General features: G+C 48.0%; 1 protein-coding gene across 10 annotated transcripts in view; it reads left to right on the top strand.

Moving 5' to 3' along the window:
- The window catches only part of LOC144782416 (renalase-like), a 916,893-nt gene that overhangs the window by 791,742 nt on the left and 97,668 nt on the right, over nt 1–27,483 (top strand). The gene's annotated exons all lie outside the window — the stretch shown is intronic.

Here is a 27,483-nt window from a genome sequence, read left to right on the forward strand (position 1 = left end):
AAAAAAACATCGTTACAAAATCATGCATCTTGACACATAAAGCAGTATATAGTTGTGACAGCGAGATTGTACCTTCCTTTTTCAACTCCAATATAGTGCTCAACATACAATAATCATTGATACATTCTTATGTCTGGGCCTATGTTTAATAATCTTTGTACCAATACTCAGAGCTTCCCCATATAATCCCACGATCGGGTGTAGAGGCATATAGATCCATTACTACTATACATTACCGATCAACAAGCACATAAGTAGATAGGTCACCCCGCCAGGTGCGTCGGCAGTGTTGTTAAAACAGAAAGATCGGGAGTCCAGTAAGATACCACCAAGTCCTTGGCCATTCATCTCCCCTTCACTCACCAGGTATCGTGGATGAGTCAGACCCCTCCTCTTTACTTCTCAAGAGATATGCTTGAACTGGTCCCCATATGTCCCTCGGTCTAGAGGCCAGTGGTACCAATTCAGCATGTATGGAAGTTTGTTGCTGATAGTAGAGGACATCCTGCATCCACTTCTTGAATTTGGGGGCCCTCCCTCTTCCCCAACGACATGCCACTCTACGCTTGGCCAACAACAATAAAATGTCCAGGAGTTTGCTGCTGTGCCTAGGGATATGCGCCGTGTAACCCAGTACCATGATCAGTGGGTCCTTCTCCAAAGTGGTATCTATCATGCATGCTAAGGCCTCATGCACCTGCGTCCAATATTCGCAGACCCTGGGGTATTCCCACGCCAGATGTATAAATCCCGCTCCAGCTGTATTACACCTCTCACATCTGTCATTGTCAGATAGCTTATACTTAAATTTTTGGGCGGGGTATGGTATAGGCGCTGTAAGAACCTATAATGAATAATCTTAAATCTGCAGCTAGCCGACACAGATCCCGTAATGTTACAGCAATATTGCCACTGGTCATCAGTAATTTCTTGTCCCAGGTCTTCACTCCAGTGCCTGCGAGCAGAACTTTCCACCCCCACCTGCTGTGCTCTCACACTACTATACACTCCCGATACCAAGTGTTTCCCGTCAGAAGAACTGAGAAGGAAATGTAAGGGGGCAAATATTTCCGGTTCATGGGGAAAGTCTGGAAGGACCGCCCTCATTCCCTGACGTAATCGTATATACAGGAAAACCTCTATAGGTGTAGGGCGTATGTCCTGAAACAAGTGGTCCATAGTACGAAACTTTCCATCACAGAATAAGTCCCCCCATGTAGTGACATGTAAACGCTTACATAGGGCCCAGAATCCCTTTTCTCGGAGAAGTACTATTTGAGGATGATATGTGAGTGGGAGTCGTGGTGAATATAAGAGCTGAGACTTCAGCATTCATGCCATACGCCTCCATGCATCTACCGTACAAACCACTGTCGTGAACGGTGGCTCCAAAACAGTTGCATGACCATGTATAATACCGCTCAATGGGAGAGGGTGTGCTAACCAATCTTCTGCTGCAAGCTGAGGCATAAAGGGCGTGGGTACCATCCAATGATACGCATAGTGAGCCTGCGCGCTAATATAGTATGCCTCAAAATCAGGGATGTCGAAGCCTCCTTTAGAGTAGGACTGCACCAGGACCGCCCATTGGAGACGTGGTTGTTTTCCTCCCCATAATAGACGGATTAATTTTGTGTGCAATGACCTGAAGAAGAACGCTCCAGGATAATAAGGGATGTTGAGAAATAGATATAAGAACTGGGGGGAAACCACCATCTTTATCAGGGATGCAGGCCCAGCCAAGGATATGGGTAGGGAGATCCATCGCGACACATTTGCCGCCGGTCTCCTGATTGCCATGCCATAATTTAAGCGGAGAGTTTCCTCCCTATCTTGGGACACCTGAATACCCAAATATTTAAGGTCAGATGCGCACTATTCCAGGGGAAGGTTCAGGGGGAATTGTTTCACTGCAGGCGTTAAGAGAAAGAATTGCGATTTACTCCAATTAATATTAATGCCCTATAGTTGGCCAAACACCAGGAATTCTCTCAGCAAGGGATTAAGATTTAGCTGGGGGTCCCTGATATAAAGGGTGACATCATCGGCGTATAGGGAAATCAGTACCTGACGCTGAAAACATTGAAACGCCTTTTCACAATGGAGTTGTCGCAATCTGGACGCTAAAGGCTCGACAACTATGGCAAAAAGTAGCGGGGATAGCGTACACCCTTGTCGGGAGCCCCGCGATATGGAGATAGCCGTGGATAGATGTCCATTTATTAGCACCCTGGCCGAGGGTTGCCTATATAACAACGGTACCCAGGAAATATATAGAGTAGGGAACCCCATCCTCTGAAGGACCTTGAATAAATAGCTCCACTCCACGGAGTCGAATGCCTTAGAGGCATCTAGGAAGACAGCCGCCAACTCAAAATCAGGTGCTACTGTCTGTATCAGTGAGAAGAGGGTTCGTAAATTATGTGATGTAGCCCTACCGGGGACAAACCCAGACTGGTCAGGGAGAATGATCACATCCATAAGCAATGACAGACGCGCCGCTAGAACCTTTGCCAGAATCTTAGTATCACAATTTATAAGTGAGAGCGGTCTATAAGAATCACAATTTAGAGTTTAGGGGTTAATTATAACAAGCATTGGCCGCGCGGTGAGCCGAAAAGAAATGATAATTTTAAAAAAACACGAGTTGTGAGCACGCGCGCGATGAATGGAGCTGAAGCCACACATTAAAGGCATATATCGGGACTGAGATGACCATGGTTCATGGCATACAAACTGACCCGTGGCGGATATATTTAGATTCTCGATGGAAGCACTTTCTGCCCAAGATCTGGACACCCATCCAGAAGCCCTGCCGCACTCAGTGCTGTTCCATAACCTTGATAAATACTCACCCAATCTGCAGTGCAGAAGTTGACGGCCTCTGCAAAGTTGTAACCTTGGTTGAAGCCGCTGTGATAGGCCCGGGGAAAAGTGATCACAAACTCACCCATACACTGATTCGTTTGGAGTACTGGCAATGCGTGTTCAAGTGCCAGCCCGAGCGTGCCTCAGCCGCAGGGGAGGGGACATGCGGCCGGAGCGTGCGTCCATTTGGTGCCACCAGATGGTGCTGCGCGCTCCCAAAAGGAAATCTCCAGACGTGCACGCGTTTGCATTGCAAGCAATGCAACACGTGCACTTATTTGCTGAAAAAGCTCTGCCGATGGCATTAGGTCTTTCCTATGCAGCGTATGTGTGCTGCGTAGGCGAGACCTTAAAAAAAACTTAAAAGGGGCTTACAGCCCACCCATTACTTACTATTCATAAACTTTATGGTCACTTTCATTTTCTTGCTTCTCACTGGTCAGAAGCATGAGAGTCACATCGTCAGGTTTCACTTTCTCTTCCTTGGGTATTCCCTGGAGCTTGGACCAAGTACAGTTTCCGTTTGGCGGCCAGCGGCCTTATTTATTTATTTATACATTTTTATATACATTGCTTCACTAGCTGCATGCTTCTCGATGTACTTTTAAAAAAATTTAAATTCTAATACTCATAAGAGTGCATGTGTTCGTGGACTGCCTCCTTTCTTCCCTCGCATTCCTTGCACACAGTTACTTGCAACCGGACCCCCTTTCCCCACATCGTTGCTTTCAGCAGCCTCCACGCATGTTCATCATGCATGCATGTTTTTAATGCACGTGTTGAGTGTGAGTATTAATGTGTGTGTTTTGGGGGCTAGGCACCAGCTTCACAATTTCTCCCAAGAAAGCAAATAAAAGAAATAAACCCTCGCAGCCCCCCGCCTTTGATTGGGCCGGGGCGCAGAGGCCACAGAGTTGGGAGCTTGGAATGAAAGTCACAGCGAACGCCAACACATCTTGGAACTGCATGCGCCTGACTTTTCCCGGAACCGGGGGGAAATACAAGGGGGGGCCAATAGGCCCCCACGCAAGCATGGCGGGGCCCGGCCCCTCCCACACCCCGTCCCTTTCGGGGCCGCTTGCCCCGCGCCCTCGCCCCGGAAGTACTGGTGTGCTTCCGGGGCGAGGGGGCGGGGTCGCGGCGGCGAAAGCGACAAGACAGTCGTGGTTGCTATTTATGTGGTAATTAGACAATGTAACCATAATTGCTGGGCGGGCACTGTAATCTGATCCCTGTTTAACACCCTCCTTGCACTGACCCTGCCACCCCACAAAATTTCTTTCTGGGTGCGGGGAGTTTTTGTTGTTTCAGAACGTCCTCACTGTTCATAAAATAATAGATCCTGTCTGGTTCAACAGGAGTGATCTCAGTAAACAATATTGTGTGTCCGCTTCACCTGGGTATCCGCCCCCAGACCAAGCTAATGCTACCTACAACGGTAACATGGCAGAGTGGTATACGTAATCGACAATACTAGTTCGGGGTGACCGGTGGCCTTGCTGATTCAAGTTACACTTGCGTGCGTACATGCCTAGGTGGTAGGCCTCGATTTGATCACAGGACAAAACTATGAAATGTGTTGCGCAAGTTACCAGGCACAGTGCGATTTAAGCCTGGTTACAGTGGAAAAAACCTTTGACGCCCCCGGACCAAGGTAATGCTACTTACCAACAGTAACATGGTAAAGTGGCTACGTGAGGGATATATCTATCAGGAATATTGACAATACTAGTTCTGGGTCACCTGGGTGCACTTGCGTGCCTAGTTAACAGCAGTTGGCACTAAACTCTTCCATAGTATGCCTGTTAGTTTCAGGTAATCTTCTCGGAGGACATGGAGCACGCAAAGGACTCACTATAGTAGAGTGGATCGAAAGGGGATGGTCGTAACAAATGCCTAAGTCCCATCTCTGATACTGCTGGTGCTTTTAAATGGGCAGAAGGGTCAGACAGATTTGCATATGAACAGGGCTGAACTGGGGGAGGCAGAATGGGTTGTTGAACGGTAACACATTAAACCCTGAACTGTGGAAACTAATGTTGCATCATGATTTACAATAGGTGGCGGTATAATATGAATTGATTGGACAATCATGTGTGGCAGCGGGAGGGCCACCTGCTACTCGCAACTTGTTAAGGCAATGATGCTCAGTCTGGGATCATGAGAATAATATATATAGGTTATGGTTGCGCCTTAGTTATATTACGCGTTTACCACTGTCAGCCACGATCCAAGTCAACAGTCAGGGGCAAGGGGTTCGATACTTAGAACACGTATATCTCATCAAGTTGTGATTGGGTGGGTGCCAATGCAAACGGACTGTTCATTTTTAACTGATATCCTAATCACCCTTAAGGAGTCATGAGGGCGTTATGGTATGCACTGGGGACTCCATGCTTTGTGTCAATACACTACACACTGGGTAGTATTTGTTAATGAAGGCCAATTTTACAGGGTACTCTTCATAACACTAATACAGTCACGCTACAGGGGACACAAGCTGAGGCTATGCTCAACACTTAGTCGGAAGTGTTTAGGAGTAGGCATCTGACGCTAATCGTATCTCAAACGTGGCAAGGGATGGCAATGTAAGACTAACACATGTACTGCAGTTATCGCCAGAAACACTAATGGTTTGTGTTTATCTTTTCCATTTATGTATGGCCGGGTCCATGGTGGATATCTGGAGTGCTCCGCATCACAAAGCTGCTACAGGTGGACAGCCCAAGGAATGCTGACGTCAGGTAGAGGATGGCAAACAACAACGCAAGTGTGATGGTCGAGCGATCAAAAAACGCAGGAGGTGCCAGCACAGAGTTGACTGTTTCGGTGTGTAAGCCCTTATATTGGGCTGGCGGCAGTTATGTAGCAGGATGTGGTTTCACAAAATGGCAGTATTTGCCGTGAGAGGAAATGTATACCTACAGTAACGGCGCCTGTGCACGCAGGGCCACCAGTGTCAGCATGATATGCATAGATCATCAAATGGTAAGTGACAACGGTAGAGATGGGACAGTACACAAGGGTGTGCATTCCTAGCTTCGGCAACACCAGGAATGATAGGCCTATCCAACGCCTCATTTCCCCGGTTCAGGAAGTGGGGACTTCCATGGTGAAAGTAGTACCATACACTTAACACTTTCCAGAGCGTAGTGGCTAGGTGGGGATGGTTAGCTGACTGTACAGTAGGCCAGTGGGAAAAGTAGAATGGGAGTACCAGGATACCCCAGGTCACAGCATCTGCAGGGACCCTCGAGAGGCGTGCCCCCACACCGTCGTCATTTTAGCACATGGGGTAACAATGATAGGACCGAGATTGCACCATGGGGGGCTGCATTTTCCCCCGGCTGCACGTAAAAGGTGGGGGGGGGGGAATTAGGCGAGTGCACGGAGTCACTCGGTGAAGAATCACTCGATAAAGAGGATCTACATTTGGTTGGAGAAACTATTTCATACACATTAATGACAGAATATCCCTCAAGGGGTCATCTTAGGACCATGTAGTTTAACAGTCGGCTGATAATGAGGAGTGTACGTTTATTAGAGGCTCTACTCACAGGGTGGGGGGTCCAGTGGACACAGTCAGGGATGCCATAGGGGTAGGGAACAAAATAGCAGGGGTAGAGGGTTTTGGATTAGGAAGTTATGACCTTTCAGTGTAGGCGGTTGGGGGGGGGCCAGATAGTCGGTTAACTACCTGGCCTGTGGCGGTAAGGTCATTAATCGGTGAGCAGCATTTTAAGGTCCTTACGGGGGGGCGGACCCATTCACGAAAGGGGCCGCCCGCGGGAGGGGCCATTGGTCTCTCTCAGAACTTCAGGGGCAGGATATGATATCCCGTTTTAAAGGGTGCGGGGGAGGGAGTCTACGCTTTCCTCAGGCTGGTAGCCACCCCTCACAACACTATGACGTCACTAAGGTGCGCGAGTGTCTGGGCCCTCCTGTTATGGTTAAATGGAGTTCGGGGAGCGCACGTGGGTGTAACGTGCCCTGGGTTGCGCATGCGCATCTTCAACGTGAGAGCGCAGCTGTAAAAGGATCTGACACCGGTTGGCGACCTTGCCGTAGGACTTTATTAAAGTTATTAAAAGTATTAAAATATTAGAATGCAGTTTAATTTTCAGGATGATTAGATTACGTTAGGAGACACGCTGTATTAGCTATTTGTTAAGGTTAGCCCATCATACCATGTCGAAACGGATGTCAATCTAATATTCTGAAAAGTGTGCATTTTAATAATTGTCAGAAATGTTTATTTGATTAAAATTTTTGATTTGTTTTTATATTTTAATAAATACGGCCAGGGGGGGGGCCCCGTACCCCCCCTTGACTTCCAAAGACCCCCATGTGTCGACTGGTTGAATTGGGTAATTCAGTCAGTGTTTTAAGGGGGGAGGTGGCCGGCAGTCCAAGACCATGATACAAGGGGGGGCCAATAGGCCCCCACGCAAGCATGGCGGGGCCCGGCCCCTCCCACACCCCGTCCCTTTCGGGGCCGCTTGCCCCGCGCCCTCGCCCCGGAAGTACTGGTGTGCTTCCGGGGCGAGGGGGCGGGGTCGCGGCGGCGAAAGGGTTAAAAGCCTGGGGAGCGCGGGAAGCGGCCTCTTTGTGCCCGCGCTCCCAGGCTCGCTCCTCGCCCCACCGTGGGGCCGTGTAATTTCCCCCACCCTCCATCCCTTGTTAGCAGACCTTGGGGCCTGGCAAATGGTAAGAATCAAGTTTGTCATTGTGCCGGACTATAGGTTTAGGGGTTTGATCCAGTAGGCCTTGAATTTCCCGTTTACTGGAAGGTAGAACAGATGTAAATATTTTGTGCAGTGCCGTGATATTTAACTAATTCTCTCCTTAGGCCTTTTTCCCGCTTACAGGAGTATCTGTATATGTATGTGTTGTGCTTTGCTGTGTATTAACAATTTTCTCCTTAGGCCTTTTTTCCTTTTAGAATAGCAATGTCGTATTTATTATGTGTGTCTGGCGGTAAGGTCATTAATCGGTGAGCAGCATTTTAAGGTCCTTACGGGGGGGCGGACCCATTCACGAAAGGGGCCGCCCGCGGGAGGGGCCATTGGTCTCTCTCAGAACTTCAGGGGCAGGATATGATATCCCGTTTTAAAGGGTGCGGGGGAGGGAGTCTACGCTTTCCTCAGGCTGGTAGCCACCCCTCACAACACTATGACGTCACTAAGGTGCGCGAGTGTCTGGGCCCTCCTGTTATGGTTAAATGGAGTTCGGGGAGCGCACGTGGGTGTAACGTGCCCTGGGTTGCGCATGCGCATCTTCAACGTGAGAGCGCAGCTGTAAAAGGATCTGACACCGGTTGGCGACCTTGCCGTAGGACTTTATTAAAGTTATTAAAAGTATTAAAATATTAGAATGCAGTTTAATTTTCAGGATGATTAGATTACGTTAGGAGACACGCTGTATTAGCTATTTGTTAAGGTTAGCCCATCATACCATGTCGAAACGGATGTCAATCTAATATTCTGAAAAGTGTGCATTTTAATAATTGTCAGAAATGTTTATTTGATTAAAATTTTTGATTTGTTTTTATATTTTAATAAATACGGCCAGGGGGGGGCCCCGTACCCCCCCTTGACTTCCAAAGACCCCCATGTGTCGACTGGTTGAATTGGGTAATTCAGTCAGTGTTTTAAGGGGGGAGGTGGCCGGCAGTCCAAGACCATGCGTGGACAATGCTTCAGCCGCCCTCCTCCCACTCCTGATTGTGGTTTCTAAACCCCTAGCGGTGTCCTTGTCTCCTCACCTCCCACCCTCCTTCTTTGTCGGTTGTTTCCTCGAGCCGCTCCCCCCTTATCTGTTGTTTAACCCTCTGTTTCTCACCATCATTCTAGTTCTTGAGCTTTGCAAGTAGGCCGTGCTTGTCTGTAGAAACGTTGCTTACTCGGACCCCTAACAAAATCGCGTAAATTCTATAATGCCTTTCGTTGTTTATCTGCCATTCTCAACTGCTTGTTTAACATTGTATCCATGTTAAGAGAATTTTCTCAGGATGCTAAACAAGCCGTGAGAAAGCTGGCGTTACAACTCTCAGGGTGAGCTAATTATCAGCAATAAGAATGCGGGGAAAGCAGCACAGTTTCATTCACACTCCTGTCGCACCAGCTCTCCTCGTGTGCATGCAAAAATTCAGGGGTATATTATCAAGGGGTTTTATCTCCGCTTTTTTGGCTTTAAAAGCCAAGAAAGCGGAGATAAAATTATCTCCCTATTACCAAGCTGTCGCTAACACCAGTTAGCGACAGCTAATAGGAGATAGCGACCATCATGGGCGCCACTTTGCATGTCAGTGATATTTATCACTAATGATATGCAAAGTGGGCGTGCCAAGATGTTAGCGACTGGAAACAGTCGCTAACATCGCTATCTCCTATTACCAACTTTTGGAGATATTTGCGCTAAGGGCGAATATCTCCAAAAGCTAACACCTGCCCTGAGCAGTTCTTAGCCATGTTATCCAATGGGAGGTGGATAACATGGCTAAGAGCATTTGCTCGATAATGCCTGAATATCGCTGACTTTTCAGCGATATTCATGCATTGCGGGCGTTTTTTATCGCATTTGCGATAAACCTTGCTAATAGCAAGGTTTATCTGCGATAAAAATCGCCGATGTGCGGCGATAATGTTTGTCTCTAAACAAGTTAGAGACAAAAATTATCGCTAGTTGTTGATAATATACCCCTCAGTTTTACCACACACCTTTGGTTCAAAGCACTCTCCTTTCTTGAAAAATACGAGAACTGCAACACAGTGGTTACCTGAACTGCGCGCACTTGTAAAGTGGGGAGGCTGGGATTAGAATCCATCCACACCTAACTGCACGACCACTAAACAAACCTGCTGTACCTCAGACCTTCCGCGGAGGCATTGCCAATTAAAGCTCCGGTTTCTCAGCTACAATTAATTACAGAGGTGGCAATCCAATGCCACGTCCTGGTACCAGTTTTACTTACAATATGAATTAGCATTGGGAGAAAAATGATTGCTTGAAAATACCCTTGGCGCATTCCAGTACATAATTCACCACTGGTCATTACTTTGGGTGCATTCCTGCACAACATTAGCCGAGACCTTTTAATTTGGTTGTTTCCCCGCCTGTCCGTTGTTTAACCTACACACACTGTCTGTTTTCACCCTCCTGCTGTCTGTTTTTACCTCCCCTAGATCCCCCTCGTGCTGCTTGACCCCTAATACTCTGTTCGTGGACATCCCACAGCAGCATAAGCTGCTGTGCAATATGGCTTAAAGGGGAAAAAGGCTCTATGACGCAATGAATGCTGGGTGCGTCTTAGCGCTTTCTTTCCTACTTGCTTTAAACCATATTGCGCAGTAGCTCATACTGCTGTGTAACATGTTGACAAAGCCAATAGACCTCACATTGGCGAAACCTATTGACTTTGCCAATGCTTGCTTAAAACATTATTGCGCTGGGCTGCTTCCTTTCTGCAGTCCCCAAAAACACTCTTAGATGAATGTCTGAGGTGCCCTTGCCTAGTTTGGGGCATCGCAGAACCGGGAAAATATGCAAATTAGGCCCTCGCGGGGCAATATGGGGCGCACCAGGCCTTTTTTTATGAATAACTGAAGAGCAGGGTTGTGATCAGCAAGCACATTCCCCCATGCTAATTTTTCTTCATGTTTTCGCTTTTTTTATTGATTGTCCTTGTTCACCCGTGTTGCCCACAACTTTTGGTCTCCTTTTTGCTTTCAGGGGCAGTGTGGGGAGCCCAGTTAGGTGCTGCAAGAAAGGGTCAGTTGTCCCTCTTCAACCCACGTTGGTGCTTCAACAAGCAGGGGGAACAAGTCTCTCTCCTCCTGCCTATGTGGAGCTTGGGAGGATACATGCTTGTTTTCACCCCATCCCACCACACCCCCAGACACAGGCAAGGTGTGCAGAGAAAGTACATGGTATTGATTGCTGGGCTCTGGCTACCCCGGGAGCAGTATGAAGAGTGATGTGACCCCCTGTGGGCCGTCTGTGAGTTTCACTCCTGAGGGACGAGATCCTCAGGACATTGCTAATTGTGTTAGGCCCCAGGAGATGGGGGTTCCCCAAAGTCAAAACAACCTCTAGGGGGGCCCCACGCACAGCCCTCCACACTTAAAACTTGTAAATAGGTTTGCAGCAACCCGTGGAGGCTTAGCCCAGCTATGGGGAAGTCTTGGAAGGTTGTTGTAGGAACGTAGGATCTGCTTCTATGGTTACCCCATTTTTTGCCTGATGCTAAGGTGTATTTTGACTATTCTGACTGGGATCCTGCTAATCATGACCCCAGTCTTACAATAGTGGTGACCAGAAGAAGTAAGATTCTTCTAAAACTCAAGATAAGGGTGGGGACAAGGGCAAAGGCAAGAAAGAGTCGTCTCAAGGGCCCCAAAAACCTGCATCTGGGGAGGAGTCATAATCCAACAAGAAAGGAGAGAAGAAACCTTGATGTTATTTTTTTAAGGTGAAAACCCATTGGAGAAAGGATGCTGATTATCCAAAAGCCAAGGAGAACACTACTACTACCACTGCCCGTAAGGCAACGGCACTCCCTAGCACAAGTACAAGTGGTGGTACAGGAAACAAGGAATTATTAGGGTGAACCTTGTGTTCTTAGATGGGTTCTGACTTATTCAGAGCTCTAGCTTAGGCTGTGTTGGTCGGTGATCTGGCCACCTTGCTTGACTGTCCCATTTACCTGGGCAAGTACAGGCAGCAGCCTTTGATAAATGGATAAGAGGCCATGACCTACAGGGACACAGATGCAAGTGTCACTATGGTGACAGAGAATCTTGTGTCTCTTGACCAGATCATGCTTGGTTAATATACCAAGTGACCAATGCTAGCAATGTCAGGACTGATCATTCCTTGGCAGTTGTTAATTTCAGCTGGGGAGAGGTAACTGGGTCGCAAAAGGTTGTGGTATCTTCAGACCTCCCTGATTGTTTGTTGAGCAATGATTTGGAAACGTCAGCCTGGGCTAAAGTAGAGCTAAGGGCTCATGCTGAAATGTTGGGCATCTCTGCAAGTGTGTTTGCTGTGACCAGGTCCCAAGCAAAGCAGCTTTCTACTGAACAGGGCCTGGTTCCTGTAGCAATGGACCAGGTGCCTTCCAAAAAGAGGAACAGGAAGGGTAAGGCTGTGCCTTCCGCTCATACTCAGAATGAGGGTCAGTCTTTTAAGGGAGATTATCTGAGTCTCTGTGAAGGAACTGCCCCGCATGAACTGGAACCTGATCAGGTTGAGTTCTTGGTGGCAGGGGGACCTTCCAGGGCAGATTTGAGTTTGGAGCACCAGAACTGCCCCTCTCTTGAACCCCTCAGACAGCAAGTAGCTGCTGAGGCAGCAGGAAATGTTAGTGGGTCCCACTAAATCTACTGGGATGTAGGACTTCTGTACTTAGAGGGTAGAGACCGCAAGCCTGGTGCCCCTAGGGGGTTGGTTATACCCCAGAAGTTTAGATGCTCCCTGCTCACCCTTGCACATGACATTCCCCTGGCAGAACCCTTAGACTAAAGTAGGACTTGGGACATGTTTGTCCCTCACTTTCACTGGCCCCATATGTCTGAGGTCACAAAGGAGTTTTGTTGCTCCTGTGCCACCTGCCAAGCCAGTGGCAAATCAGGTGGCACAACAAAGGCCCCCTTAATTCCACTTCCAGTGGTTGGGGTTCCCTTTGAGAGGGTTGGGATTGATATCATTGGTCGCATGAACACTCTTACAGCATCTGGGCACAGCTATGTTCTAGTGGTGGTAGACCATGCCACTAAGTACCTAGAAACCATCCCCCTTAGGACCACTACAGCTCTTGTGGTGGCAAGGGCCCTCTCAGGATTTTTTTCCAGAGTGGGCTTCCCGAAGGAGGTCTTAACTGACAAGAGGTACAATCTTCATGTCAAGTTATATTACTGCAATGTGGAAGAGTGTGGAGTGAATTACAAATTCACCACACCCTACCATCCTCAATTCAATGTGTTGGTTGAAAGATTCAACCAAACCCTAAAGGGTATGATCATGGGCCTCCCAGAAAAGCGTAGGCGAAAATGGGATGTCCTACTGCCTTGCCTTCTCTTTGCCTACAGAGAGGTTCCTCAGAAGGGGGTTGGCTACAGCCCTTTTGAACTTCTGTTTGGGCATCCAAATAGGGGTCCCTTGTGTTTGGTGAAGGAGGGATGGGAGTTACCTCTCAAACAGGACATAGTTGACTATATACTTGGTCTGCTCTCATGCATAGCTGAATACCTGAAGAAGGCCAGCAAAAACCTTGAGAAAGCAAAGAACTCCAGAAAGCTTGGCATGACCAAAAGGCTGTCCTGACTGTTTATCAGCCACGTCAGAAGGTGTGGGTGTTGGAGTCTGTGGCCCAAGCAGTTCTCCAGGACAAATTAAGTGGACCCCACACCATTCTTGAACAAAAGGGTGAGGTCACCTATTTGGTGGACCTTGGCACTCCCAGTGGTCCCCATAGGCTACTTCATGTGAACAGGCTAAATCCTTTTGTTGTAGACAGGGCTGATTTGGGCCTGCTCCTGGCAACTGATGAGTGGCAGGATGAAGAGAGTGACCCTCTCCTTCATCTCCTCTCACAAAACCCTGATGATGGATCAGTTGATGGTGTAGCCTTAGAAGGACAGCCTCACTGATCAGCAACAGATTGATTGCAGAAAGGTCCTTAATCACTTCAGGCATATATTCTGTCTGACTCCTAGTCAACCCACCTAGTGTACCCATGAAGTGGACACAGGGGAGAGTCTACCTATTAAGAATAAAATCTACAGGCAGCCTGATCATGTCAGAGATTGCATCAGGACAGAGGTCTAAAAGATGCTGGAGTTTGGAATGATTGAGCCCTCAGATAGCCCATGGGCTAGCCCAGTAGTCCTAGTACCTAAACCTCACACCAAGGGTGGAAAAAGAGAGATGAGATTTTGTGTAGACTACAGGGGACTCAATGCAGTCACTAGGACAGATGCTCTCCCAATTCCTAGTTCTGCATTCCGTCCATCAATTGTGTTTCTTTTGCTTTCTCGCCCTGAGTCCGCCGGGTATGCTCAGACGTGGGTCCCGGTCTCACTGTGCCACTGGATTCCAGCTATCCTGGCTGATGAGGTGTGAAATCCCGAAACCGGTCCTAGGATGCTTGTTTCCTGTGCAGGGAGGACCTTTGCTTGGCAGTTTGGGCTGGACTGTTCCCATGAGTCACAGGGTCAAGACTGATTTGCATATGGCCAGGTCTAAACTGGGGTGGCATGGTGAGAAAAAGAATGATGGACTTAACCCAGATATATTGACTGGGGGGGAATGTTTTGATTTGTTCTGCATTCCGTCCATCAATTGTTTCTCTTTTACCCAAATCCTAGGGCAAGTGAGCTTATTGACACTCTGGCCTCAGCCAAGTTCTTAAGCACATTCGACCTTACTGCTGGATATTGGCAAATCGAATTAGCTGAGGATGCCAAATCAAAAACAGCATTTTAAACCCCTAGTGGGCATTATCAATTTATTGTGATGCCATTTTTTTTTTCACAACCGTGTTTATTAGAAGTTTAAGCAGATCATAGGTACAGTCCTCCAAAAACAGGAGAACACGTCAGTGGTTTACATACAATAGAATACATGCATAGCTTAAGCGTTTAACTGGCCCCCCTCCCACACCTTAGTCCCCCCCAACAACCCAAAAATTCCCCACTACCCACCCCTTATCCCGCCCTAACCCGATGCACGTGATCACAATCAGCTGCAGTATACAGATTAAAGCAAAAACAGGCGTCTTGGAGCCACCTAGGCCCCGAGGTCTCTATCAGCAGACAGTCCATCATCCATGTCAATGGGAGGCTCCAAGGTTAGGTCTCTGTAGTCTGCCCACCGCTTACAGATCTTATAATGTTTCCGGGGGCAACCCCTGGCCTCAAACACTGGCAATTCTAGCCCCATAAGGAAATCTAAGCCCGCCCTCCAGGCGCCAAGTGGGGGAGTGCGGTCACTCTTCCATGCCCTCGCCAGATCCCTTTTGGCCACAACGAGGCCCAGCAGAAGGAGATGACGCTTATAGATGTTACCACCTACTTGATCTAGGATATGAAGAAGGCCCAATCTGGGCGTACGAGGGAGATCCCATCCCAGCACCTCCGATAGGCAGTCCCACACCCCATTCCAGAACCGGGCCAGGCCCACACACGACCACACAGTATGCACCAATGTGCCTCTCTCAGTCCCGCAACGCAGGCAGTCTGGGGTAGCAATAAGGCCCGCCTTCCACAGTCTCTCTCTGGTGTAATAGGCCCGATGCAGGTACTTAAACTGTATGAACCATAATCTCACTGCTATTGCCGCCCCCCTGGGGGACTCCAGTGCCTCCCTCCAGTCATCCTCATCCAACGGACCAACATCTACCTCCCAGGAGGCCTACAACGACATAAGGGAAGAGGAGCAGTGGGTGACCAGCGTCTGGTAGATTTTGGAGACTTTTTTATCCCCCAGATCTCCCATGAAAAGCTTAGCTTCCACGGGGCTAAACTCTGGAAGCCGGTCCAGCCCTACCAGACTCGGCGCAAGAGCATGGCGGAGCTGTAGGTATCGAAAAAATTGGGTCTTGGGCATGTCAAATTCAGTGCTAAGAGTTTGAAAGGATTTGAGGGTAGTCCCGGTAAGGACATGGCCAAGCGACGAGATCCCTATGGAGTCCCAGCCACCAAACCCCTGCAGCGAAGCCAACGCAGGGAGCTGTCCGTTATTCCAAAGTGGAGTTTCGGCCGTCAGCCGACCCCACCAGCCCATGCGACGCAGTACCTGTCTCCAAATGAGAAAGACTACCTGAGTAGCCCGCGGCAGTTTCTTCCGCTGCCCGGCCGAATACAAGAGTGTATGAAGCGTGGCATCTCCCATCAGAAAATGCTCCAGGGAGTATGCCGGATCGCCATGCCCACCGTACCACCACTCGTTTAGAACCAACAGATGGGAGGCCTGGTAGTAGGACAAGATGTCTGACGTTGCGAGACCTCCGCAGTACGTGGATAAAAAGCAAGTCCGCAGTGCCACTCTCGAAGCGCCCCAGCCCATAAAAACCGGCCTAGCAATGAATTCACACGACGGAACCACTGCGGGTCCACTCTGTGTGGATGGTTTTGCAATTGATACAATAGTCTAGGAAGGGCTACCATCTTGAAAATGGCAGATCTGCCATAAATGTTAAGAGGCATACGCGACCACGTTTTGACGTCCGATTGAACCTTGTCCCACACCGGCTGTATGTTACGCTCCCATGCAATTGCAGCAGACTCCGACAGGAAAACTCCCAGATACTTCAGTCCACCAATCGCTACTTGCAGATCCAATGCCCAAGGAGACACCTCGGACCGTCCCCCTAGCACCCAAAGAGTCGACTTGCGCGGGTTGAGGTAGAGTCCCGAGACGTCACCAAAAATGCGCAGTATTTCCAAGATTCGAGGGCCTGAACGATCAAGGTCTGTCAAAAAGAAAAGGACATCATCCGCATAAAGCGCGATCCTGTCTGAGAGTCCCGCTCCCCATACAAAGCCACGAAGCTGCGCATCAATGCGCACCCACGCAGCCAGGGGCTCCATGACCAGCGCAAAGAGGTACGGGGACAGGGGGCACCCCTGCCGGGTCCCCCTAGCAACCGGAAACCTCTCCGATAGGGCTCCTGAAATACGCACCGAGGCGGTGATGTCCGTGTATAGCAGTCGGACGTATGAGATAAAAACCGGACCCAGATTGAGGCGCGGTAAAAGAGCAAAAAGGTAAGTCCAGCTGACCGAGTCAAACGCTCTGTCAATGTCTGCAAGCAGGAGTGCCGCCCGCTCCCCAGTCGCCCCCATCGCATCCACCGCTACCTGTGCACATCTGATATTATGTCTTGTCGCTCTACCCGGCATAAAGCCCGCTTGATCCGGGTGGACCAAGTCCACTATATACGGGAGGAGACGGTTCGCCAACGCTTTAGCCAACAATTTGGCTTCAAAGTTAATGAGAGATATTGGGCGATACAACTCGTGCCTGTCGGGGGGCCTGTCTGGTTTCTGGAATACTACAATCTCAGCCTGACGCCAGTCCACCGGCAAGCTACCGCACTCTCGCGCTGCTTCCAGAGCCCGCCGATAGTGTGGTCCCAGCTGCAAGTGAAATTTCTTGTAGAATTCACTGGGAAATCCGCTCGGTCCGGGCGCCTTACCAGTGTTTAATTGTCCCAGTGCATCGCCCAGTTCCTCCGTTGTCAGGGTAAGGTCTAGGGCCATCCTGGCTTCATCCGAAATTGCTCGAGGGGGGAGGTCGGCTATGAATTTGTCAATAGCCTCCGGTGGGAGACTGTCCCTTGGGGCGTATTGCACCGCATAGTAGCCTGCAAAGCTCGCTGCAAGGGCAGCAGGATCTGTCATGGCAATCCCCTCTCCGTCCGTGAGGCCCGGAAGAGTGATCGGCTGTAGAGTTTGTTGACACAACCGGTGGAGCATGGTGCAGGACTTGTCGCCCCATTGGTAAACCCTGCTCCGTGTGGCCAGCCAGGCTTGTCGAGCCTCGTCCAGTAGGACCGATGCATAGGATTGCTGCGCCTGTAGGAGCAGCCTTAACGCTACATCACCAGTGTCCTCTCGACACCGAGTCTCCAATACTCCTACCCTAGCCGCAGCTGCCACCGTGGCCTCCTGACGCTTTCGACGGGCGGCAACACACCAGGCGATATCTACACCTCTCAGCGTGGGCTTCATGGCCTCCCAGACCGTCACGCTATCTACATCCTCAGTTAAGTTTTCCTGCCAGTAATGGGCTATTGCTCCACGCATGTGCAACGTATAATCTGTCTGTTGGAGATGCCACGAAGACATCCGCCACCGGAACGGCTGGCGCGACTTGCGCAGCTCGATCCGTACCACGACCGGGGAGTGGTCAGACAGCCCTCGAGGCTGAATCGCGGCCTGTTTCACCCTATCGAGGAAGGCCCCTGGTACAAACACACAGTCCAGCCGGGAGAAGGAGCCATGCACTGCTGATACATACGTGTATTCCCGCTTCCTGACATGCAAATGTCTCCAGACATCCGCCCAGCCCATCCCATCAATCATTGCCTTCAGACGTGTAGGGGAGGTTGCCACTGCGGCTCCTTGTACTCTCTGCCTGTCCAGACCTACATCCACCACATCGTTCCAGTCACCACCTATCACAGCCAAGCAGTCCGGGATCTCGGCCCACAATTCAAACAGGCGCTCTGCCAGGGACCATTGTAGAGGTGGGGGAGCATACACACTGCCAAACACCACTGGTTCCAAGCCAATCATACCCTTAACAAACACATAACGACCCTGAGCGTCGAGCCAATGGCGTTCGTGCGTATAAGACAGTCTTCGATGAATGAGGATGGCCACCCCCCTCGATCCCCTGGTAAAACCTTCATGGAACACCTGGGTATAACCAAACCGTTGTAAACTCAGGACCTTCGTTCCCAACATATGTGTCTCCTGTAATAGCATAACATCTGCCGATTCCCTCTTACCCCAGCGCAGCACAGCCCCACGCTTAATTTTGTCCAGCATTCCCCTGACATTCCAACTGAGGATTCGCATGGAGCCACCAGTAGGCGCCTTCTCTGGGAAATCACCCATAGTCTCGATGGGAAAGCTCCTGAAAATCCCAGGACCTAGCCCAAGCGCCTTGTACTACGGAAATCATGACAGCAACAATCACGTGCATCCCTGTCCAACCACCCCGTGCCCCCCCTCCCTGCCCACCAACACAACCCCCTCAACTACCCAACCTCCGCCTATCCCCCCTCCCCCACTCCTATACCTCATGGAACACTGAAGTATCTGTTGCGGCATGGGGAGCTTCAGGCCCAAAACAGAGCGCCCAAAGCCACCCATACCAATGGATCCCACTACTCTCCCCAACTAACAGTACCTCCCCTTAGGGCCCCCCCTCGAACGTGAGAGGACTAGGCCGCCCATGGATCAGTACCCCGAGCCCCATTGAACCACATGTGTCCCACCGCTCTAACGGAGCGAGGTAGTTCTACAATATTTATTACGCCCCTCCTGTGCTAAGCCATGTCCCAGATCTCGCCACACCAGGCTCCAGGCAGACGATCAGCGAGGCAACCACTCAGGGCCACCAGCATAGATCAGTGATGAAGTGTTGCCTGGGAAGCAAGAAAGAGGCTGCACGGCCCTCAGGTCCCAGTCCCGGATTGGGCAGTGTCAGACTGTGCACCATCTAGCGGGCCACCCCCGGATCGGAAGCTTCGCCGTGATCGAGACTTCCTGTGTCTTTTGCCTCTGATGGAAGACTCGCTTCTCTCCTGTGACGACCCACGCGATGCTCCGGGGTTCAAGCCCGGCTGGGCATTCGGCTGGATCCTGACCGTCTCATCAGTCCAGCTAAACACTGCCTCCGGGGTATCAAAATAGTGAGTCTTGGATTGGAAGACAACTCGGAGGCGAGCCGGGTACAACAGTGAGTATTGGATTTTCAGACCGTGCAATTTGGCCTTCGCATCCTGAAAGGATCGGCGTTGCTGCTGCACCAGCTTAGTATAGTCTGGGAAAATCATAATTCTGTGACCCTCGAACAGTAGATCCTCCTTGGCCCTCGCTTCTCATTGTGATGCCATTTTACTTGCTGAATGCACCTGCCACATTCTAAAGGTTGGTGAATAAAGTTCTCAGAGGTCTGGAAGCCTAAAGTACAGCATATCTAGATGATATAGCTGTTTTTAGCTCCTCCTGGGAGGATCACCTAGCCCACCTGAAGAATGTTTTGGAGGCTCTGCAGAAAGCAGACCTCCCTTTCAAGGCTACCAAGTGCCAGATAGGGCAGAGTAAACTTGTGTACTTGGGCCACCTGGTATGTGGAGGCCAAGTTCAACCACTACAGAACAAAATCCAGACCATAATGGAATGGGCTGCACCAACTACCCAGACTCAGGTCAGAGCTTTCTTGGGCCTGACCGGGTACTACAGAAGATTTGTGAAAGTGTATGGATCCATAGTGACTCCTTTGAATGATCTTACATCCAAGAAAATGTCCAGGAAGGTTCAGTCCTGTTTGCTTGGGGCATGCCGTGACTCCCCTGCCTTTGGGAAGTCACCTGGAACTTGCTGATCCCGACATTGCTCCTTCTTTGATTCCTGCGTTGGTTGCATTTGCCAGGCTTGCTGGCGCTCCTATTGGACACTGACCCCTCAGCACTCGGCATCCTTCGTGGGATAGCTGGAGCCCGGCTCCTGGTCCTCCTCTGCATCGCCTTTTCCTCACAGCTGCAGAGTCAAGGTCATCGTCATCCACCCTGCAACACCCTACATCGGAGGGCATTCGTCTTCCAAGTATTCCTTGTCATTCCTGAGTGACATAGACTCTGTACCCTCTGCTTGCAGGTACCTCTCATCTTGAATCCAGCTTCAGATTCCACTGGACACTTTCTCCTCTTCCAGCAGTGGCACTTTCCTGAAGTCCTCCATTGGGTTTGACTCCGGTTCCCACCACACGTATTCACCTGGCTTTCCTGGTGTAGGTAACGTGGGTAATACTGTATCCACAGGTGGGATGGCTCTCCAACCTTCTGTCTTCCACTGGGTTTTTTAAGGGTCCACTGGGAAGGGTCCTTAATCTTTATCCAACCACGACCTACACGTCGAGTTGCTCGAATCACGCGGTTGTGTTCCCACACTGCACACGCTCTCCATGGGGTCCCTATCTATTCACCTTGGGTGGTTCCTTGTGGGGTCCCAACACTTCTACATCCTCTCAACCTTGTCTTGACCCGAGTCGTAGTTTTCATACCACTTTTTTTAGTATATTGTTTTGCCCCCGTGTATTTTGTGCTATATACTGTGTTTCTTTGCTGAAGTATTGTACATTGTGCATATCTCCGGGTAGGAGATATTTCTATGTGTTAAAGGGCCAAATGTAGCTAATTCCCATTTACCGATTCCTAAATACCGAATTTTACCCATTCGGTATTTAAGAATCGGTAAATGAGATGTAGCTAATTATTCGGTAAATTTTACCGAATCGGTAGGATTCGGTAATTACCGAATCGGTAAATTCCTGGAGGCCATAGGAATGAATGGGAATTACCGAATCGGTAAATACCGATTCGGTAAAATGGGGAACACATTCAAGGGTGGCAGGGTGTCACATTGACACCCTGTTGCACCCCTGAATAGTTAATGGGTGTACATGTGGCACACATACATGCCCTAACGGCATGTATGTCTGCCACTTCGCACTGTTGGAAAAGCAAAAAATTGCTTTTTCAAAGGTTTTCGTTATTTACCACCAACTTGTAGTTGGTGGTAAATAACGAATCCTTAACTGAGGAATGCACTCACTTGAGTGCTCTCTACATTACGGATTCAGTAATTTACCGAATCGGTATGTTAAGAATTCTGTAATTTACCGATTCCTTAAGTTACCGATTTGGTAAAATACCGAATCCTGCAATCATGCCACCTACATTCCAAATGCCAAATACCGGTCGGCAACGGCCGAAATTCGGTAATTTCGGCCGTTACCGACCGGTATTGGCCGACCTACATCTGGCCCAAAGAGTATTATACAATTAATACATATTTTTATAAATACTTTGTGTGGTTCTTTTTCACTTAATCTATACTATAAGATTGCATTCTGGTAAAGCAAGCTGCTTTACACTCCTTCTGGACTAAGCCTGAAGGCTGCTCTCCACAGCTATCAATTAGAGAGCTTTCTAAGGTTGTCTAAGACCTCTCAAAATCACCATAAGGGATGTCTGGCTGTTGCAAGGTGCCCACCTACATTAGTGGACATCATATACCAGGCCAGCTGCTCAGAGTTTGACAGATCACTATGCACTTGTTTTCTTTGAAAGGAGGCAAAACTTTAACCCTGGATCACTCTGGCCTCATAGGGCTGATTTTCCCAATGTTTGCCTTGTTTTGCTCATGGTGGCCAGCACTAGCCACAAAGAGAATTTTCTTCAGGCCTCCTAGGTACTTTTACTAGGGAGCTAAATGTTCTTGTTCCCTTTGCCAGACATATCCTCTGCCTGACTCCTGGTGCTCTTCCCCTGCTGGTAGGGGAATCACGTGCAGCCCTTAGCTACAGGCTAGCACATAACTCTCCCTGCCACACTCACCTGGTCCCCTAGCCTCCTGGCTTATTGAAGGGCATGGTGTGTCAGTTGAGTACAGGGCCAGTCCGCAGAAGTCTTAGGGGAACTATCCAGGGTCCTCCAGCAGATCCATTAACCCAACTGTTCCTCAAGTGGGATAAATGGGCCAGCACCAGTTTGTAAAGACCCATCCTAGTCATGGGAGGTCAGATGGAGTCAAAGTCCTTAGTCCATCCGTGCAGGGCATCAGGTGGCTTCTCCTAGCTGGACATCCTTTCGCTCTTGTCGCTGCTATCTTCATTGAGAACCAATAAGAGGTACACATCAGCAAGGAGAAGATGGGTTTGTTGGTTACTGGGAAACATCTGTGACTAATATTGCAAAATTTGTTGCAGAACTGGTGGGGGAAGCATTGTCTCACTAGGCTTTGTATTCACTTTTTTGCACAGGACATTTCCTGGTTGTTGATTCACCATTGGTGGAGCATCCCTTTTAAAATCTCAGGTTATTTGTTTTTCAATAACTATTATTAACTGTGGAAATGTAATAGGGCCCTATACTTTTTAAACTGTGGTTGCTAATCAGCATACGAGGTTAACAACCAAACTTTAACAGGGTATGTTGGTAAAGTTGAGCACACTTTTTTGTCTGATTTCTTCTTGATTCTTTGTCCGCATTCCCTGCATCGTCACATTTTGTCATGCAGCCATTCAAGCTGTGGCCATGGTTTTTGGACTTAAATTACCAGAATAGTATTCAGGTTGTGACAGTGTTTGGATGGCATTGGCAAAAAAGCTTCTAGGATCGCATCTAGCTCCTACAAGATTGCATAACCTGAAGAAAAGAAACGGGTTAGCGCCCAGGAGTTACAGATAGAATGTTTACCCTGAAAGTGGTCCTGTTTACTATTTCTCTGAGGACAAAATCTAACATTTGAGTTGTGTATTATCCAATTTTCACCAATAACCCAAAAATTTAAATGTATATTCTTGTCCTCATATGATTTTAAAATTGAGGCAGCATAGGTGATTGAGGTAACAGATGCCAGATCTGCTTTCTTCAAGGTACTTTGAGGTGATTGCAGCCTTTGCCCTCAAAATCGCTTTTATACTACAGTAGGGGACGTTTAAGGCCATCAGTGTTTCCAGGTTAACCTCTAGATCAGAAGCTGCCTTTATCAGTTATGAACACCATAGACTAGGTGAGTACCTTCTTATGGGAGTTTGGATTGGCTTGCTGCGTTGCATAGTAATACTTAACAAAGGCAGTCTTATATTTTAAATGTTGGCCATGAAGGCCTAACTCCATGGGAAGTAGCGGACGTGGAGTATATTTTCGAAATGAAACAGCCTCCTGAAAGCTTGGCACTGCACCTTGTCCAGTGTTAATGTGAGTGCCCCTGGGTAAACATGTTGACTATACGAGATGTTAGTTAGCAACTTCGCCTGTGTGTCTGGTAGTATGGCCTTGGCTGTTGTGGAGCATAGTCGGTGATGTAATCTGCACAGTGCATGTGTGGTTGCATATGCCTTCCTATTAATGTGGTTAAGGGTCTGTTTGCACGTGTCCATGAACCGTACTCCAAGATTATTGTATTTTGATGTTTGAGTAACCCACTGGTTGCCAAGCTCCCTTCTTTGGTTCAACGTATTTTTATTTTTATAGCTGACAAAAATCTTCACCGTTGTGTTGTCTGGGTTCGCCACTAGTTTGTTCTCTATGTTGTAAGCATGAAGCTCATTGAGAGCAGGCTGCAGAACTATTTTAGTGTGATCTAGTATTAGCAGATCGTCCACGTATTGTATCATTGGGAGTCTAACGGGCGATCTTTGGTGGAATTGACTTTGCCCTTGCTAGTAAACGACCTTTGTCTGCATTGTATAGATTGAACTACATTGCAGCTAGAACACGCCCTTATTTTAAGCCCCATGTGTGGTCAAAATGTTACAGGTCACTGAGTTGTCACTGAGTTGTCTGTGCCACCCTTGGGACTAACCCACGAGTACAGTTCAGTAATAGCTCTGAGCAGGCTGGCAGATATACCCCAATCTGACAGCTTTGCCCAAAGGCAGTTAAGATCATCGCTGTCAAAACCGGTGGAGTAATCAATAAAGCATGCTAACAGCGGTGGCCGTAAGAGGGTGGAGGCACTGTAGGCCGACTATGTTGTCAGAGGTAGAGGAATGAAGCTGGATTAGGTGACCCATGCTTTAAGTTCAGGAAGTAAAATTCTGGTGTATGTTTTAGCCTCTACATCCAACAACACAATTAGCCTGTAGTTCCCAGGGTTATCATTGCAGCCCTTTTTGTGAATTGGCCAACAACACAATTAGTCTGTAGTTCCCAGGGTTATCATTGCAGCCTTTTTTGTGAATTGGCTGAAGGATAGATCCCTTCCAAGACTGAGAGACACTTTTTTTGTGGAAAGTGTCCACATACAGGGGAGTTTGACAGTCGGTCCAGAAATCTACATCAGGCTTGAAGAGTGCCCTTGGGAGCCCGCTAAGACCAGAAGCCCTGTTGGTTCTCGTGGCATTGATGGGATAGGTCACAGAATCTCAGTTAAATAGTGTGGCCTGGTTGTCACCTCTTTATCATCCAGGTCTAGTTCCTTTATTTGTGTCAGCTACACTGTGGCAGACCGTGGGGCCTAGGTCAGCATATACATTGTGTACAAATTTGACCCATTTCGCCATTCCGTCTGGTGGCAGATTTGTTGTTTAGTGTGTTAATGTGGTGCCAAACCTTCTCCTGGTTTTTACTAGACAAAAGAATGAATAAGTAAGTCCATTCCGGCTCCCTGTACTTTGCTTACGTCTTCCACAGCAGGGTGTGGTGAGCTTTCCCGTTGCCCCCTTGCTCTTGTAGAGCGGCCTGATTACTCTTGTCTTTCCTATACCTTCTAGCGGCAGCGTTCAGGGCACTTTTCCTTAGTCTTAGCGTTGTGGAGAACCAGGGTGCGTGCTTCTTCTTGTGTTCCTTGGTGCTGGTTGGGTGGTGTTTTTTCTTGCCCTTCAGATCGCGGTATAGTGATTAAGTGATTAGATCCCAATCATGTTATGGATTCTCCGAGCTGACAAATGAAGTTGGCACTTTTTGTCTTCCCCCATCTTGAATGTATCTTGCTGCTTCTTTCCCCACTTTAATCGTCTGACCAGCGAGGTTCTCTCCATACCTGTAGATACACCTAGCATATTTAATGGTTGGCATGTGAGGAGCTCCAGATCGAATTGTTTTTTGTTTTTTTAATTTTTTTTATTTATCATTGCAAGAGAGAAGAGAAAAATTCATTCATTACAAACATAATATTAGACAACTCAATGTAAATTGTTAATACAGAGGTATCAATTATAGCATATTTTTCTTTGAAAAAAACATATATCCTAAATTCATAATACAGTAGTCTTAACATACTTTTTTAAATAAATATTCCCCAGATTTTCTCCCGTTTCCTCAATGAACATGGGCCTCTTATCTTTGCTAAAGCAAATTCCATCGTATGAATTTCATTGACTAGGGTCCACTACTCTGTAACATGCGGAGGTTTCGGGGAAATCCAAGCCCTAGCGATTATCAATCTAGCACAGGCAAATAAAATAGTATTCAAATCTTTATGTGGGCTATTTACATCCTGTACATCCAGTAGAATCAAATGAGTTGATAGGTGCGGAAATTTAATTTGTTTTTTTAGTGAGAACACCTTCTATTCCTTTCCAGAACTCGGACAAACTGGGGCATAAAAAAAACATATACTCCAAGTCAGCGGCCACCAGATAGCATTTAGGACATTTTGTACGATCATTCGATAGATTATTTGGTGACCAGTTGGAAATTCTTTGAGGTGTGTAATATAGCTGACAAATAGTTCTGTATAATTGAAGTCTTAAATTAGAAGACTTAACCACCTGATTAATTTGACAAAAAGAAGCGGATATCTGATTTGATGTTATATTTGACCCTATTCTAATAGTCCATTTAGCCGCTAGTTTGCAGCAATCATCTGCTTTTACCTGAGTAAGGTGTCTATAACTTTCACTAATAAGTGATTTGATCCGATCAGAGTACAGAAAGTTTAGAATATCAGAATGACGAACTTCAGTGATTTTCATTTTCCTTACTAAAAAGTCCTGGATTTGCATATATTTAAAGTACATGCCATCATTCAGTTTATATCGAGATTTAAGTAGTGTGAAATCGAGCAGACCTTCAGAACCATAAAGATCGCCTAAAGTATTGATGCCACGGCTAGACCATGAAGTCCCTGCACCGTCCGGGAAGATTCCCGGAAGCCCTGGATTGCCCCAAAGTTGTAATTCTGCATGAAAGAAAGAGATCTTACCATAGTTCATAATCAGATTCCAGATTCTTATAATGTCCCTAGCAGTCTTAAATTCTATTCGCTTGAAATAGTTTGGATCGTGAACTCTAGCCAGAAATTTATTATGCTCAGGGCCCAGCATAAATTGATAAAAAAATAACGGGTTTTCGATTTTAAGCAAACTTCGAATACGACCCAAAAAAGTTGCAAAGAAATATAATTTAAAGTCAGGGAAGGTTAGCCCTCCCTTTTCAATTGGGAGTTTCAACAACTGGATCGACCTACGAGCTTTTTTGTACCCCCAAATATACCTAACCCTGGGCGTCCGAATCGGCTACGCCCACGGAGTAGGCGTAGTGTTGCCTCCTACGCATTTTGCGTAGACAGCGTAGCCGGCAACACTACGCCCACTCCGTGTGCGTAGCCGAGTCGGCCGCCACCCGCCTCCCTCCCACCCTCCCCTACATACATTATTTAAGCAAAATACCCTTAATAAAGCAATTTTAAAGCATTTACCGTGTCCGGGGCTCGTCCGGGGCTCCCTCTTGGAATAGCGTCCCTTCATAGATACCAATGCGCATGCGCGGGCGGCCGCGCATGCGCATTTCTCGGGAGAAATGCGCATGCGCGGCCGCCCGCGCATTCGCTTTGGTAGCCATGACGACGCGATTCCAAGAGGGAGCCCCGGACGAGCCCCGGACACGGTAAATGCTTTAAAATTGCTTTATTAAGGGTATTTTGCTTAAATAATGTATGTAGAGGAGAGCGGGAGGGAGGTGCGTAGTGGGGCTACGTGGAGTGCGGGAGTGGGCGTAGCTTCTCGCCCACTCCGCGTAGCTCCGCGGAGCCCCACTACGCCCACTAAAGGAATGGATCTAAATAGATAAAGAAATTTTGGTAGTATTTTCATTTTAATTAAATTAATCCGTCCAACTAAGCTCAGTGGTATCTTATGCCATCTTTTTAATGAGAGGGTTACTTCTTTTAATAATGCACTATAGTTAAGTGTTATTAATTTGTCAATATTTGCAGAGATTTTCACTCCCAAGTATACGGCGTTAGCACACATACCTTGAATTGGAGTCAATGGTTTGTAATTAACAATAACCTGTGTTTTATTTACATTTAATTTATAGCCAGATATATCCCCAAACTTTTTCGCTTCTCTAGTCATCCCCGGGATAGCTTT

This window comes from Lissotriton helveticus, chromosome 9 (genome assembly GCF_964261635.1).
Source record: "Lissotriton helveticus chromosome 9, aLisHel1.1, whole genome shotgun sequence".
Classification (NCBI taxonomy): Eukaryota; Metazoa; Chordata; class Amphibia; order Caudata; family Salamandridae; genus Lissotriton; species Lissotriton helveticus.